Source organism: Anolis sagrei, chromosome 1, assembly GCF_037176765.1.
Source record: "Anolis sagrei isolate rAnoSag1 chromosome 1, rAnoSag1.mat, whole genome shotgun sequence".
NCBI lineage: Eukaryota > Metazoa > Chordata > Lepidosauria > Squamata > Dactyloidae > Anolis > Anolis sagrei.
In genome coordinates this window covers 335,645,391-335,660,277 of record NC_090021.1, presented here as the reverse complement: position 1 = coordinate 335,660,277, position 14,887 = coordinate 335,645,391, and the positions used below count along the sequence as shown (strand labels likewise).

General features: G+C 41.4%; 1 long non-coding RNA gene across 1 annotated transcript in view; it reads right to left on the bottom strand.

Moving 5' to 3' along the window:
• The window catches only part of LOC132761126 (uncharacterized), a 72,971-nt gene that overhangs the window by 19,384 nt on the left and 38,700 nt on the right, over positions 1-14,887 (bottom strand). The window contains exon 2 of the long non-coding RNA XR_009629930.2: positions 8,801-8,883. This is a non-coding gene — a long non-coding RNA (uncharacterized lncRNA). The remainder of the gene's footprint in view (positions 1-8,800; positions 8,884-14,887) is intronic.

Sequence of the window (14,887 nt, the reverse complement as noted above, 5' to 3'; positions counted from 1 at the left end):
GACTGGATGGCCCAGGAGGTCTCTTCCAACTCTTTGATTCTATGATTCTATGAAATGGACAACTTATATGAAATTGATAGAAGAAGGGGAAGCCAGCATTGATATTGTACAAAGATTAAAAAAGTTGTGTTCATGGTTAAAAATAAAGATATATAGAGAAAAGTTGTGGGAGGGATAGGAAAGGATGGTGGGAGAAGGGGGGGGAATAAAAAATGTAATACGAACGAATCTGTAAAGAATGTGAATACGTAATATAGAAATATGTTATCGTCATGCAAGCTTACTATAGATATTTATTATCTGTTCAAATATGTTATTTTGTTTTCAATTAAAATTTTTAAAAAGTTATAGTTCCACAGTTTTTGACAATTGGAAAATAGAGGGAGAAAATGTAGAGGCCGTGACAGACTTTGTATTTCTAGGCGCAAAGATGACTGCAGATGCAGACTGCGGCCAGGAAATCAGGAGACGCTTCCTTCTTGGGAGGAGAGCAATGTCCAGTCTCGATAAAATAGTAAAGAGTAGAGACATCAGACTGGCAACAAAGATCCATTGCCTAGTCAAAGCCATGGTATTCCCTGTAGTCACCTACGGATGTGAGAGCTGGACCTTAGGGAAGGCTGAGCGAAGGAAGATCGATGCTTTTGAGCTGTGGTGCTGGAGGAAAGTTCTGAGAGTGCCCTGGACTGCGAGAAGATCCAACCAGTCCATCCTCCAGGAAATAAAGCCCGGCTGCTCACTGGAGGGAAAGATACTAGAGACAAAGTTGAAGTACTTTGGCCACATCATGAGGAGACAGCAAAGCCTAGAGAAGACAATGATGCTGGGGAAAGTGAAAGGCAAAAGGAAGAGGGGCCGACCAAGGGCAAGAGGGATATATGGCATCTTTGAAGTGACTGGACTGAACTTGAAGGAGCTGGGGGTGGTGATGGCCGACAGGGAGCTCTGGCGTGAGCTGGTCCATGAGGTCACAAAGAGTCGGAGACAACTGAACGAATGAACAACACAACACATAGTTCCACAGCATTGAGCCATGCAATTAAAGTGTTATCTAACTGCAATCATTCTACAGTGTAGATGCAAATATAGACTCTAATAGAAAATTCTGCCTATGTAAAATGAGGAGGAGGAGGAGGAAGAGGAGAGGAGGAAGAAGAAAAAAGAGGAGGAATAAGAAGAGGAGGAGAAACTGAGGAAAAAGAGGAGGAAGAGGATGAGCAGTAGGAGAAAGAGGTGGAGGGGAATAAAAACAACAACAACAACAACAACAAGCCTTGGCAGTTAAAGAGGTATCAAAGTGCATCAGTTATTCAGTATGGTGCACCCTGGTTCTCTCACCAAGGTCTGCCTCTGGTTAAATGTTACCAATATCGCATTCAACTGGAACACCCAATTATACCAAACTTTGTAGATCATTTGTTCTTTATGTATTGTCAACAAGCTACTAAAATGCCAAGCTTGCAAAGGAAGAGGGAGTAGGGAAGGGAAGGGGGAAGGGAAAGGAGAAGGAATTGTGACTTATCTCCAAAGCAGTATGCAGAGAGCACGTCCCCCCACCTCCTTTCTTCCCTTTGTTCCAGGGTAATTCCACTTTTTTAGTGAAATTATTAAAGCTAATTGCATTATTTAATCCCCATCACATGCAATTCTCCAGTGTTTCCCTAATCAGTCTAATCAAGGCAATCGAAACAGATAAAGGAGATCTTTTAGCAGGCCTTGATGAGATTTTATCATCAAGCTCCGTGTATATTGCAAAGCCGTGACACACTTAGAAGAAACAAAAGTAACTTGGGAATAGAGGAGTGTTAATACGATAGCTGGGGGGAAGCTGGTCAGGCCAGCAGGACTCTTTTGCCCGATGTAATTCTGGTGAAGGAAGGAAAGAACGAAGGAAGGAACGAAGGAAGGAACGAAGGTACGAAGGGGAAATTCTCATGGTTAAGGGTTTGACCTTAAGTTTCAGAGGTTGCATCCAAAATATGAAAATGTTGCTTTTTGGACCACAGTTCCAGCTGGAAGATTCCAGGAATAGTCATCTTAAAATGTAATTTTGTCCAACTCTGCTTGTTCTCCTTTTCAAGGGTTTCCAGGAGAAAAAGGAAAAGCCAAAGTTGTGCTGAAATGCGTCTAGTTTAGTTCATTTCCTCCAACATTTCAGAGGTGAACCTAGGACACATGAGCCAAGCAATACCAGAGTGTGGTCAAGACATTCTCTGAGTGCATCTACACTGTAGCACAATGGTTCTCAACCTGGGGGTCGGGACCCCTGTGGGGGTCGCGAGGGGGTGTCAGAGGGGTCACCAAAGACCATCAGAAAACATAGTATGTTCTCTTTGTCATGGGTGTTCTGCGTGGAAAGTTTGGTCCAATTCTATCATTGGTGGGGTTCAGAATGCTATTTCAATGTGGGTGAACTATGAATCCCAGCAACTACAAGTTCCAAATGGCAAGGTCTATTTTCTCCAAACTCTACCAGTGTTCACATTTGGGCATATTGATTATCTGCGCCAAGTTTGATCCAGATCCATCACTGTTTGAGTCCACAGTGTTCTATGGATGTAGGTGAACTACAACTCCAAAAACTCAAGTTCAGTGTCCACCAGACTCTCCCAGTATTTCTCTTGGTCATGGGAATTCTGTGTGCCAAGTTTGATTCAATTCCATCATTGGTGGAGTTCGAAAGGCTCTTTGATTTTAGGTGAACTATAAATCCCAGTAACTCCAACATTCCCAAATGACAAAATCAATCCCCCCCCCCCCCAAACCCCACCAGTGTTCAAATTTGGGCATATCGGGTATTTGTGCCAAATTTGGTCCAGTGAATGAAAATGCATCTTGCATATCAGATATTTACATTACTATTCATAACAGTAGCAAAATTAAAGAAGTAGCAACGAAAATAACGTTATGGTTGGGGGTCACCACAAGGTGAGAACCTGTACTAAGGGGTCACGGCATTAGGAAGGTTGAGAACCACTGCTGTAGCATTAACGCAGTTTGATACTATTTGAACTACCATGGCTCAACACTATGGAATCATGGGAGTTGTAGTTTGGTGAGACACCAGCACTCTTTGGCAGAGAAGGCTCAAGTCGTTGTGAAACTACAGGTTCTGGGATTCCATGGCACTGGATTATGGCAGTTAAAGTGGTGTCAAACTACATTAACTCTACAGTCTAGATCAGTGGTTCTCAACCTGTGGGTCCCTGGGTGTTTTGGTCTACAAATCCCCGAAATCCCAGCCAGTTTACGAGCTGTTAGGATTTCTGGGAGTTGAAGGCCAAAACATCTGGGGAACCACAGGTTGAGAACTACTGTCTAGATGCACCCTTTAAAATGATTGTACTGGCTTTCTTTTGCTTCCATGGTTGTGTCAGCAGCTTCTACACTCACACCCACGTGTATCCCAGGCTAGAATTATTGCAGTTTAATTCCACCTTAATTGCCATCACTCACTGCAAGGGAATCCTAGAAGTTGTAGGTTGTCAAGGCACCAGCACTCTTTGTCAGAGAAGGCTCAAGACCTCTCAAAATGACAACTCCCCTGATTCAATAGCACCAAGACACAGCAATTAAAGTGGTGCTGAATTGCATTACCTCTATAGTGTAGATGCACCCTCCAAAAGAATCGTACATGGGTGTGGTATGATAAAATTAAAATTGAAAAAAACTTCACCAACCACTATATTAGAGCGGGACTAATTAAAATATGGGAAAAATATAAAAGAAGATTTTACAATAACACACCACTTTGGCTGTCACCTCTGGAGACTTTTCACAGGAGAGAGCTAGGCTGGGAGACCTGGCCAACATATGAGGATTTATTGAGGAAAGAGAATGGGAAATATGAATTGAAAGACGAAAACGAGATTAAAGAAATTTTTACTACCCTATCATGGCTAAATTATAGGCAAATCCGGGACTGCTATAAGACTGACAAAGAATTAAACTTTGGGGCTAAAGAAGGTTTCTGGGACACTATTATGATGACAAATAATAAAATAATTACAAAAATTTATAAAAAATTATTAGAGTGGACAACAGAAACTGAGCAAATAAAAGAAACTATGATTAAATGGGCACAAAACATAGGACATCCAATTCGCTAAGATCAATGGGAGAGGGTATGGAATCAGAAAATGAAATACACCTACTCCTATAACTTGAAAGAAAACCAACTAAAAATGATACATAGATGGTATATTACGCCACAAAAGATTTCAAAATTCCACAAAAATTCATCGGACAGATGTTGGAAATGCGAACAGCACACAGGATCCTTCTTTCACATGTGGTGGTCTTGCCCAAAAGCTAAGAAATATTGGAAAATAATACATACTGATATTCAAAAGATACTTGACATAAAAATGAGAAAGGAACCAGAGTTCTTCTTGCTGGGAATGTTTGATATTATAGGAGACAAAAATAAAGACATTATTTTCAATTACCTAATCACTGCAGCCAGAATTGTCTATGCCAAGAACTGGAGGTAGAAAAAAATACCACAAATAGAAGAATGGCAAAGCAAGATACTTGAAATAATGAATATGGATGAGTTAACATACTGGCTAACGCCGAACGAAGGAAAACCGAAAAAACAAACAAACTGGGACTCAGTGAAAAATTATCTTAAACAACAAAAAATAGAAGTCATTTCTTGATACGTAACAAGTCAGAAGATAAATAACTGTGTCACAGGAATGCAGTCTGAAATATTGAGAATGAAAGCCTGTTTTCTTTTACCCGGCTCTCACTATCTCTTTTTTAACTTTACACCTTGTTTTTTAAACAAACATAGAAGATCTTCAAAGAACAGATGGAAGTCCACCCATATTTTTTATTTTTATTTTTACTTTCACTATTATTTTGATATTTGATTTTTGATTTTTTATTTTTTTTATTTTTTTATTTTTGACTGGACTCTTTGATTTTTTCTGGATATTTTTTCTTTTTTCTCTTTCTCTCCCTTTCCCCTTCACTGACCATCTCTTCCTTATTATTATTTCCTACTTTCCTATCTCCTCCACAATTATTCCCCCACTTTCAATGTATTCACATTATAATGCAATAAAAATTATATTAAAAAACAAAAACAAAAAACAAAACAAAGGAATCGTACATGGGGAAGTGGCTATTTATTTATTTATTGCTTCCGTGGCTGTATTAACTCCTACACTGATTAATGTGTATTTTACAGAAATGTTTTGTTGCATATCTTTTATGGAACTGCATTTTAATATGTATGTTTGCAAAAAATTTATAGGAATTGTGTGTTTTTGATTATGCTGTGATCTGCCTCAAGCCGTGGGGAGAGGCGGGCAAGAAATAAAATTGTTGTTGTTATTGTTGTTGTTTGAAACACAAGATGAATACACAACAAACAAGATCACTATGCTGACTGTTGTATTGTTTCTTATCTTCGGACACATCCCAAGTGTCTAGAACTGTGCGATTTATCGACAAATAATGCATAAAGATCCGAGTAGGGTGGCCTTTTGCAGATGACAGATGGTAATGTTGTTGTTGTTGTTGTTGTTGTTATTTCTATTATTATTATTATTTTACTGACACAAAAACACAGTGTGTCAAAGCAACTGAAATCTATATGCTGGATTTCGTAACACAAAATTGCAAGTCAAACACTTCCCAAGCATCTACGACTGTGTGATGTATTATTTATTTATATTATTACTAGCCGTCCCCTGCCACGTGTTTCTGTGGCCCTCATGGAGGTTCTGTGTGGGAGGTTTGGCCCAATTCTATTGTTGGTGGGGTTCATAATGCTCTTTGATTGGAGATGAACTATAAATCCCAGCAACTACAACTCCCAAATGTCAAGATTCTATTTTCCCCAAACTCCACCAGTGTTCACATTTGGGCATATTGAGTCTTCATGTAGAGTTTGTTCCAGATTCATCATTGTTTGAGTCCACAGTGATCTCTGGATGCAGGTGAACTACAACTCCAAAACCAAAGGACACTGCTCACCAAACCCTTCCAGTATTTTCTGTTAGTCATGGGAGAACTGTGTGCCAAGTTTGGTTCAATTCCATCGTTGGTGCTCTTTGATTGTACTATAAATCCCAACAACTACAACTCCCAAATGACAAAATCATTTTTTTTGAGTGAAGAACATACATTGGGTTGTTAGGTGTCTTGTGTCCAAATTTGGTGTCAATTCATTCAGTGGTTTTTGAGTTCCGTTAATCCCACAAATGAACATTGTGTTTTTATTTATATAGATGATGATGATGATCATCCTCATCATCATCAAGGGTCTGGAGAACAAGCCCTATGAAGAGCGGCTTAAGGAGCTGGGCATGTTTAGCCTGAAGAAGAGAATGCTGAGAGGAGATATGATAGCCATGTATAAATATGTGAGAGGAAGCCACAGGGAGGAGGGAGCAAGCTCGTTTTCTGCTTCCCTGGAGACTAGGACGCAATGGAACAATGGCTTCAAACTACAAGAAAGGAAATTCCATCTGAACATGAGGAAGAACTTCCTGACTGTGAGAGCCATTCAGCAGTGGAACTCTCTGCCCCGGAGTGTGGTGGAGGCTCCTTCTTTGGAAGCTTTTAAACAGGGGCTGGATGGCCATCTGTCAGGGGTGATTTGAATGCAATATCCCTGCTTCTTGGCAGAATGGGGTTAGACTGGATGGCCCATGAGGTCTCTTCCAACTCTTTGATTCTATGATTCTATGAAATGGGCAACTTATATGAAATTGACAGAAGAAGGGTTTGACCTTAAGTTTCAGAGGTTGCATCCAAAATATGAAAATGTTGCTTTTTGGACCACAGTTCCAGCTGGAAGATTCAAACTACAAGAGAGGAGATTCCATCTGAACATGAGGAAGAACTTCCTGACTGTGAGAGCCGTTCAGCAGTGGAACTCTCTGCCCCGGAGTGTGGTGGAGGCTCCTTCTTTGGAAGCTTTTAAACAGAGGCTGGATGGCCATCTGTCAGGGGTGATTTGAATGCAATATTCCTGCTTCTTGGCAGAATGGGGTTGGACTGGATGGCCCATGAGGTCTCTTCCAAATCTTTGATTCTATGATTCTATGATGACTACTACTACTACACTTACACCAAGACATTACCCAGATACTCACATAGGCCAAGATGCTACATGGCTGCATCATTGCATAAATAACCACAGGTAGAGTAACAATCCACTTGTGTTACAGAATTCCTACAATGGAATTGTGTAACACAATGCCATCACCTTGTAGAGGTGGATTTAACTGATGAGGAAAAACACGCAAACTGGGAGAGGTCTCAGTCTTCTCCATCATGAGAAAGAGAAGGAAACAAACACAGTCTTTTCCTGGAAAGGGCTCTTCTTCCAAGGACCACACCAAACCTTCTTTCCCGGATGAGCTCTATGAGCAACAGAACCACTGTGCTCCGGTATCAAAAGTACTAGAGATCCGTTTTAGGAAGGCTGGTGGCTTCAGTCCAGGTCTGGGTCTTTCCAAAACCCCATTGGGTCTTAACAATAACAAATCCACCAGCCGTAATGAACAAGGACTATCTCTGCGTTCCTTTCTTCTTGCAAACAAGTCAACATGGCAACACTTGATTACTCAGAAAGCAGCTGGACCCTGTGTGGGTAGGGAGCAGCCCAACCATTGCCGCCTCTATTAAGCGCTGTAATTTGCTCTTGTGTTGTACTTTCTACACCATGTTGTTTTAAATGGAATTAATCGCGGCCTTGTTCAAAGGGAAAGCTTTGCAGGCATTCGCTCTGGCTCTGAAACACACACACACACACACATGCTTTTCATGCCCTCCCCCATCTTGCAGTGACTGTTCCTTTTTTTCCCCTCCTCTTTTCCAGGAGAATGCTTGTCCTGAATTTGAGATGGACGGGAAGAGTGGAAAACAACAAAATCACAACAAAGAAGCATCCAGAGGAGCGGCACCCTTAGGGTTGGTGTCACCTGGTGCCATAACTCATGGTGTGACTCCCTTCGATAATATCCTCCTGTATGAAACCATACCCCAATATCATAATTACAATACTAGAAAATTGGACAAAATCTTTGATGGTTTAAAAAAACAAACAACAGCAACGAAAGTGACAGTGCATTCTTGTAACAAATGCTTTGGTTAGACCACACCTGGAATATTGTGTCCAATTCTGGGCACCACAATTCAAGAGAGATATTGACAAGCTGGAATGTGTCCAGAGGAGGGCGACTAAAATGATCAAGGGTCTGGAGAACAAGCCCTATGAGGAGCGGCTTAAGGAGCTGGGCATGTTTAGCCTGAAGAAGAGAAGGCTGAGAGGGGATATGATAGCCATGTATAAATATGTGAGAGGAAAACACAGGGAGGAGGGAGCAAGCTTGTTTTCTGCTTCCTTGGAGACTAGGACACGGAACAATGGCTTCAAACTACAAGAGAGGAGATTCCATCTGAACACGAGGAAGAACTTCCTGACTGTGAGAGCCGTTCAGCAGTGGAACTCTCTGCCCCAGAGGGAGTGTGGTGGAGGCTCCTTCTTTGGAAGCTTTTAAACAGAGACTGGATGGCCATCTGTCAGGGGTGATTTGAATGCAACATTCCTGCTTCTTGGCTGGGGGTTGGACTGGATGGCCCATGAGGTCTCTTCCAACTCTTTGATTCTATGATTCTATCATAATATGTTCCCTAAGTGTAACCAGAGATATTTGTTTGTTTGTTTGTTTGTTTACGACATTAATATACTGCCCTTCTCGCCCTAAAGGGGACTCAGAGCGACTTACAAGATATATATACATGCAATATATTAAATTAATAATTATTAGATACTCACTTCTGATCCACTGGAAGAGTGGAAGCAATGCTCAGAAACACTCCGACTTCATTATAAAGGGTGTCTCTGCCTTTTATTACAGCCTGAAAGATGAAATGAAAGAGAACCCTTTTCAACCACCTTTATTCTCCCCGGAGCTGAAACTTTATCAGGAGGAGGGGATCGCTGTAATGGGGTGTTGGCATCCCCTTCATCTCAGCAAGCTGCACCGCTGCTTTTTTGGAAAGACCTCACAAAAGCGGGGACATCAAGCTGTGGATGTGTCTTCCCCAGCAACCCACAGCATCTGGCCTGTTGGCAAACCCTACCAGGAGTTGGAGCTGGAGCTAGAGCTGGTGGCAGCAATTTTTTGGAGTCACACTTGGGTTTGCCGTGTCATTTGACGGCTGTTCTGCTGTCTGCAGCCTGCCTGCCTTGGCTAAAAAGAATTAATACTTTCGGTTCTTTCTCTCCTGGCATCCCAAATCCTACTGTTACTCTAGGGGTGTCAAAATAAGTGTGCATTTTTACCCCAGAGTTAGTGGATGAAAATTTCATTTTCTACTTAAGGTCATTTAGAGTGGCCCTGCTTCTGTGCCTTTAAGAATGGATATATTTAAGAATGGTTTGTAGTAGGTTTTTAGGGCTATATGGCCATGTTCTAGAGGCATTCTCTCCTGACGTTTCGCCTGCATCTATGTCAGGCATCCTCAAAGGTTGTGAGGACTGTTGGAAACTAGGAAAACTGAGTTTATATATTTGTGGAAAGTCCAGGGTGGGAGAAAGAACTCTTGTCTGTTGGAAGTAGGTACAAATGTTTCATTTGGCCACTTTGATTAGCATTTGATGGTCTGACAGTTTATTGGTGTGGCTTGTTACTGCCTGGGGGAATCCTTTGTTGAGAGGTGATTATCTGTCCCTGCTTTCATGGCTGGATCTTCAACTGGGCTCTCCAGGCCAATGGAGACTCCACCTCAGACATCAGAAGAGCTGCAAGACCAAGAACAAGCCACGAGAGTAAAGATGAAGATCCACCCAGAGGAAAAGTGTTCCTGCCATACATCAAGGGAACCACTGACCGCAGAGGGAAGCTGATGAGGAAACACAACATACAAACAATCTACAGACCAACCAAGAAAATCCAACAAATGCTACGTTCAGCAAAGGACAAGAGGGATCCTCTCACCTCTGCAGGAGTCTACCGTATACCATGCAGCTGTGGACAAGTCTACAGAGGGACCACCAAACGCAGCAGCATTGCCCAACACACGAATCAAGGAACATGAAAGGCACTGCAGACTACTTCAACCAGAGAAGTCAGCCATAGCAGAGCACCTGATGAACCGGCCTGGACACAGCATATTATTTGAGAACACAGAAATGCTGGATCACTCCAACAACCACCATGTCAGACTACACAGAGAAGCCATTGAAATCCACAAGCATGTGGACGATTTCAACAGAAAGGAAGAGACCATGAAAATGAACAAAATCTGGCTACCAGTATTAAAAAATTCTAAAATTGCAACAGCAAAAACAGCAGAGAGAAAAACAGGCAGGGACATCTAATCACCTTTCAAGAAGAGTTTGCTCCAGGCACAGTCAGCCCATTGTATGCTAATCAAGGTGGTCAGTTGAAAGATTCACACCTAGCCCAATTTACAAAAGCCCTTTGTCTCACCCTGGTCATTCCACAGATAGTATAAACCCCTTTTTTCCCAGTTCCAGCAGACCTCACCTCTGAGGATGCTTGCCATAGATGCAGGTGAAAAGTCAGGAGAAATGCCTCTAGAACATGGCCATATAGCCCGAAAAAATCCACAAGAACTGAGTGTCCCTGCTTGTTTCTTGTCTGGAGTTCCGCTGTGTTTGAGTGTTGTTTTTTATTTACTGTTACAATTTTAGAGTTTTTTAAGTACTGGTAGCCAGATTTTCTTCATTTTCATGGTTTCTTCCTTTGTGTTGAAATTGTCCGCATGCTTGTGGATTTCAATGGCTTCTCTGTGTAGTCTGACATGGTGGTTGTGCGATTGGTCCAGCACTTCTGTGTTCTCAAATAATATGCTGTGTCCAGGCTGGTTCATCAGGTGCTCTGCTATGGCTGACTTCTCTGGTTGAGTTAGTCAGCAGTGCCTTTCGTGTTCCTTGATTTGTGTTTGGGCGCTTTGGACAATTTCAACAGAAAGGAAGAAACCATGAAAATGAACAAAATCTGGCTACCATTACTAACAAAAACCTCTGGATTTATAACAATAAATTAAAAAAAAACCAAAACTCAAACACAGGGGAACTCCACACAAGAACATACATACATAACAGAGATGTCCCTGGACAATTTCAGGAGAAGGTTTTGGGGAAAGTGCGGGCTTCAGGTTGTGTCTCAAATCTTTAAATTTAAGGCCCCATCTACATTGCCAGATAATGCAGTTTCAAACTGCATTATATGAGTCTACACTGACCATATAATGGAGTTTCCAACTGTACTATATGGCAGTGTACATAAAGCCTAAGACGCACTGATAAAACCATGTACTGTGTTTAGAAACTGTAAGTGTCAATCACAAATGAAGCTGCTCCTCTTTTCTTTGAAGATCTTGCCTTATATAGGAAATAGGGCTGGGCGGTTTCGTTTCGTTAATTCGTAATTCGTTAATAATTCATTAATTTTTTCAATTACAAAAAATAACGAACCATTCTGGAGCAATTATTAAAAAAAACGAATTTTCAAAAACGTTTTGTAAATGCTTCGTATTTCGATATTGTATTCGTTTCGTTATTGTTTTGGGGTCGTTTCGTTATTATTTCCGCATGTCTGGGCCAGTTTTATGGTTTAATTAGTGAAAAAAAATTATAATATCACACCAACAGTCAACAACAGAGGGAGAGGGAAGCTTCAGAAGGTTTTGGAGGTTTTTTAGCGTATTTCGCGGTCGCGTCCGCCATTAACGAATCGATTCGTTAGTGTTTCGGAAATCGATTCGTTAATTTTTTACCATTTACGAAATTTCGTAAATATCGAACTTTTTAAAAGGAAAATTTTGTAATTATTTTAAATATCGAAACAAAAAAACCCCCCAAATACAAATCGATTTTAGAAACAAATTTTTCCGTTGTTACCCAGGCCTAATAGGAAACACTGGAATAGATAGATATAGATAGATAGATAGATAGAGCTGGCTCTTCATATCCATGGATTCACAAACATGGCTTGAAAATATTAAAAACAAAACCCACCAAACCTTAATTGTACCATTTTGCATAAGGTTATTCTACACCAGTGTTTCTCAACCTGGGGGTCGTGACCCCTGTGGGGGTCATGAGGGGGTGTCAGAGGGGTCGCCAAAGACCATCAAAAAACATAGTATTTTCTGTTGGTCATGAGGGTTCTGTGTAGGAAGTTTGGTCCAATTCTATCATTGGTGAGGTTTGGAATGCTATTTCATTGTGTGTGAACTATAAATCCCAACAACTACAACTCCCAAATGGCAAGGTCTATTTTCTCCAAACTCTACCAGTGTTCACATTTGGGCATATTGAGTATTTGTGCCAAGTTTGATCCAGATCCATCATTGCTTGAGTCCACAGTCTGGATATAGGTGAACTACAACTCCAAAAACTCAGGGCCAATGTCCACCAGACCTTCCCAGTATTTTCTGTTGGTCTTGGGAATTCTGTGTGCCATGTTTGATTCAATTCCATCATTGATGAAGTTCAGAAGGCTCTTTGATTGTAGGTGAACTACAAATCCCAGCAACTCCAGGATTACCAAATGACAAAATCAATCACCCCCAACCCCACCAGAATTCAAATTTTGGGCGTATCGGGTATTTGTGCCAAATTTGGTCAAGTGACTGAAAATACATCCTGCATATCAGATATTTACATTACAACTCATAACAGGAGCAAAATTACAGTAGCAACGAAAATAACGTTATGGTTGGGGGTCACCACAACATGAGGACCTGTACTAAGGGGTCGCGGCATTAGGAAGGTTGAGAACCACTGTTCTACACCATTGTATATCATGGGACTTGAGGATCCATGGATTTTGGTGTCCACGAGGGCTCCTGGAAACAAACCCCAGCTAATATCAAGAGCTTGCTGTACTTGGTTTGGTTCTTTGTAGCCTCCAAATTCAAATAGCTAACATTCCTTGAGATTTGAATCCATTCTGCTTTAGAAGAGCCCCACTTTGGCTAGGACATTCCCCAGATCTCTCTGAACTCGCTCGATTTAGTTCAAGATCTAGCCAAATCCTGAGCTCGACCTTCCTTTATACTGATTCGCCATGTACAAACCCCCACCACTAAGCTATGGCATGCAGCTCGAAAGCACGAGGATTTATTAAAAATCTCTAGGATGACATTTCACTGTGTGTGAAAAAGTGAATGTGCTGAGTCTATCTGTTGGTGAGGGCAGGTTCTCATGACCTGTGGTGCCCACACTCATTGACCTTTGGCAGCCAGCCCAACTTCCTCGGGACTCCTTGTCTGGCTTGGAAAACTATACTTTTCCCTTGCATATTGGGAAGGCAGCCATGAGTTCTGGATTCCTGCCTTCTTCATGAACACGCCTCTGACATATCATTTCAAGCGTCTTTAGCCAACAAGGTGACCCATGAATGTTTCAGATTACCAACCAAGATCCTTCATCAAGTTGATGGAGTGTAGCTTTACAATTATGGGGTTATGTAATTATTGTGCATTAGGGGAATGCAGTACAGGAAGTTCAAACACATGTGCTGAGCATTATTGTAACATACAGTGAATGTCTGCTTCTGCAATGTACAATGCTACTCCACGGGTAATGGAAGCACAAGTCCAACTCTGCTTCAGCAAGCTTCAGCTGAATACCATAGAAACATATATTCTTAGAGTTGTAGTAGCTTCCAAACATCATTGAGTCCAACCCTGTGCCATGCAGGAATATACAACTAAAGCACTCTTGAAAGATCATCATACCATTGAATGTTTGCCTTATATGTGTTCTGTAATCTTCCCTGAGTCTCCTTGGGGAGATAGGGTGGAATATAAATAGGAGGAATCTACTGTATACCATGCAGCTGTGGACAAGTCTACATAGGGACCACCAAACGCAGAAGTATTGCCCAAACACGAATCAAGGAACATGAAAGGCACTGCAGACTACGTCAACCAGAGAAGTCAGCCATAGCAGAGAACCTGATGAACCAGCCTGGACACAGCATATTATTTGAGAACACAGAAATGCTGGACCACACCAACAACCACCATGTCAGACTACACAGAGAAGCCATTGAAATCCACAAGCATGTGGACAATTTCAACAGAAAGGAGGAAACGGTGAAAATGAACAAAATCTGGCTACCAGTATTAAAAAAACTCTAAAATTACAACAGCAAAACAGCAGAGAGGAAACAACCAGGCACATCTTAACACCTCTCAACAAAAGATTTTCCCAGGCTCAGGCAGGCCTTCAAATGCTAATGAAGGTGGTCAGTTGAAACATTCACACCTAGCTCTAGCAGAGAAGAGCTCTTTGCCCACCCCAGCCATTCCACAGATATATAAACCCATTGTCCTAATTCCAACAGACCTCACTACCTCTGAGGATGCTTGCCATAGATGCAGGCGAAACGTCAGGAGAAATGCCTCTAGACATGGCCCTATAGCCCGAAAAAACCCACAAGAACCTAGTGATTCCAGCCATGAAAGCCTTCGACAATACAAAGTTTATTATCATTATTACCACTTCTGCTTAAGGAATTCCAAAGATGGAGACTACATCACTCTCTAAGGGAATCAATTCAATTGTCAAGTATTTTTTCTTCCTGATCTTTAAGTGGAATCTCTCTCTTTTTCCATTTGAAATTTATTTTATTAATTTATTAAGAACATTTATACCCCGTCCATTCCCAACCTCTGAAGAGGGACTCAGGATGGCTACTAAAAGGCAACAATTCAATGCCAACACAATACATTGTTCCCTCACTACTTTGTGGTTCACTTTTAGCAGACACGCTGCTTCACGGTTTTCAAAAAAATATTAATTTAAAATATATATCGCGGTATTTTTTGCTGTTTCGCGAGTTTTTGCCACTGCTGCTCTCCGAGGTGCTTTCCCTCCTCA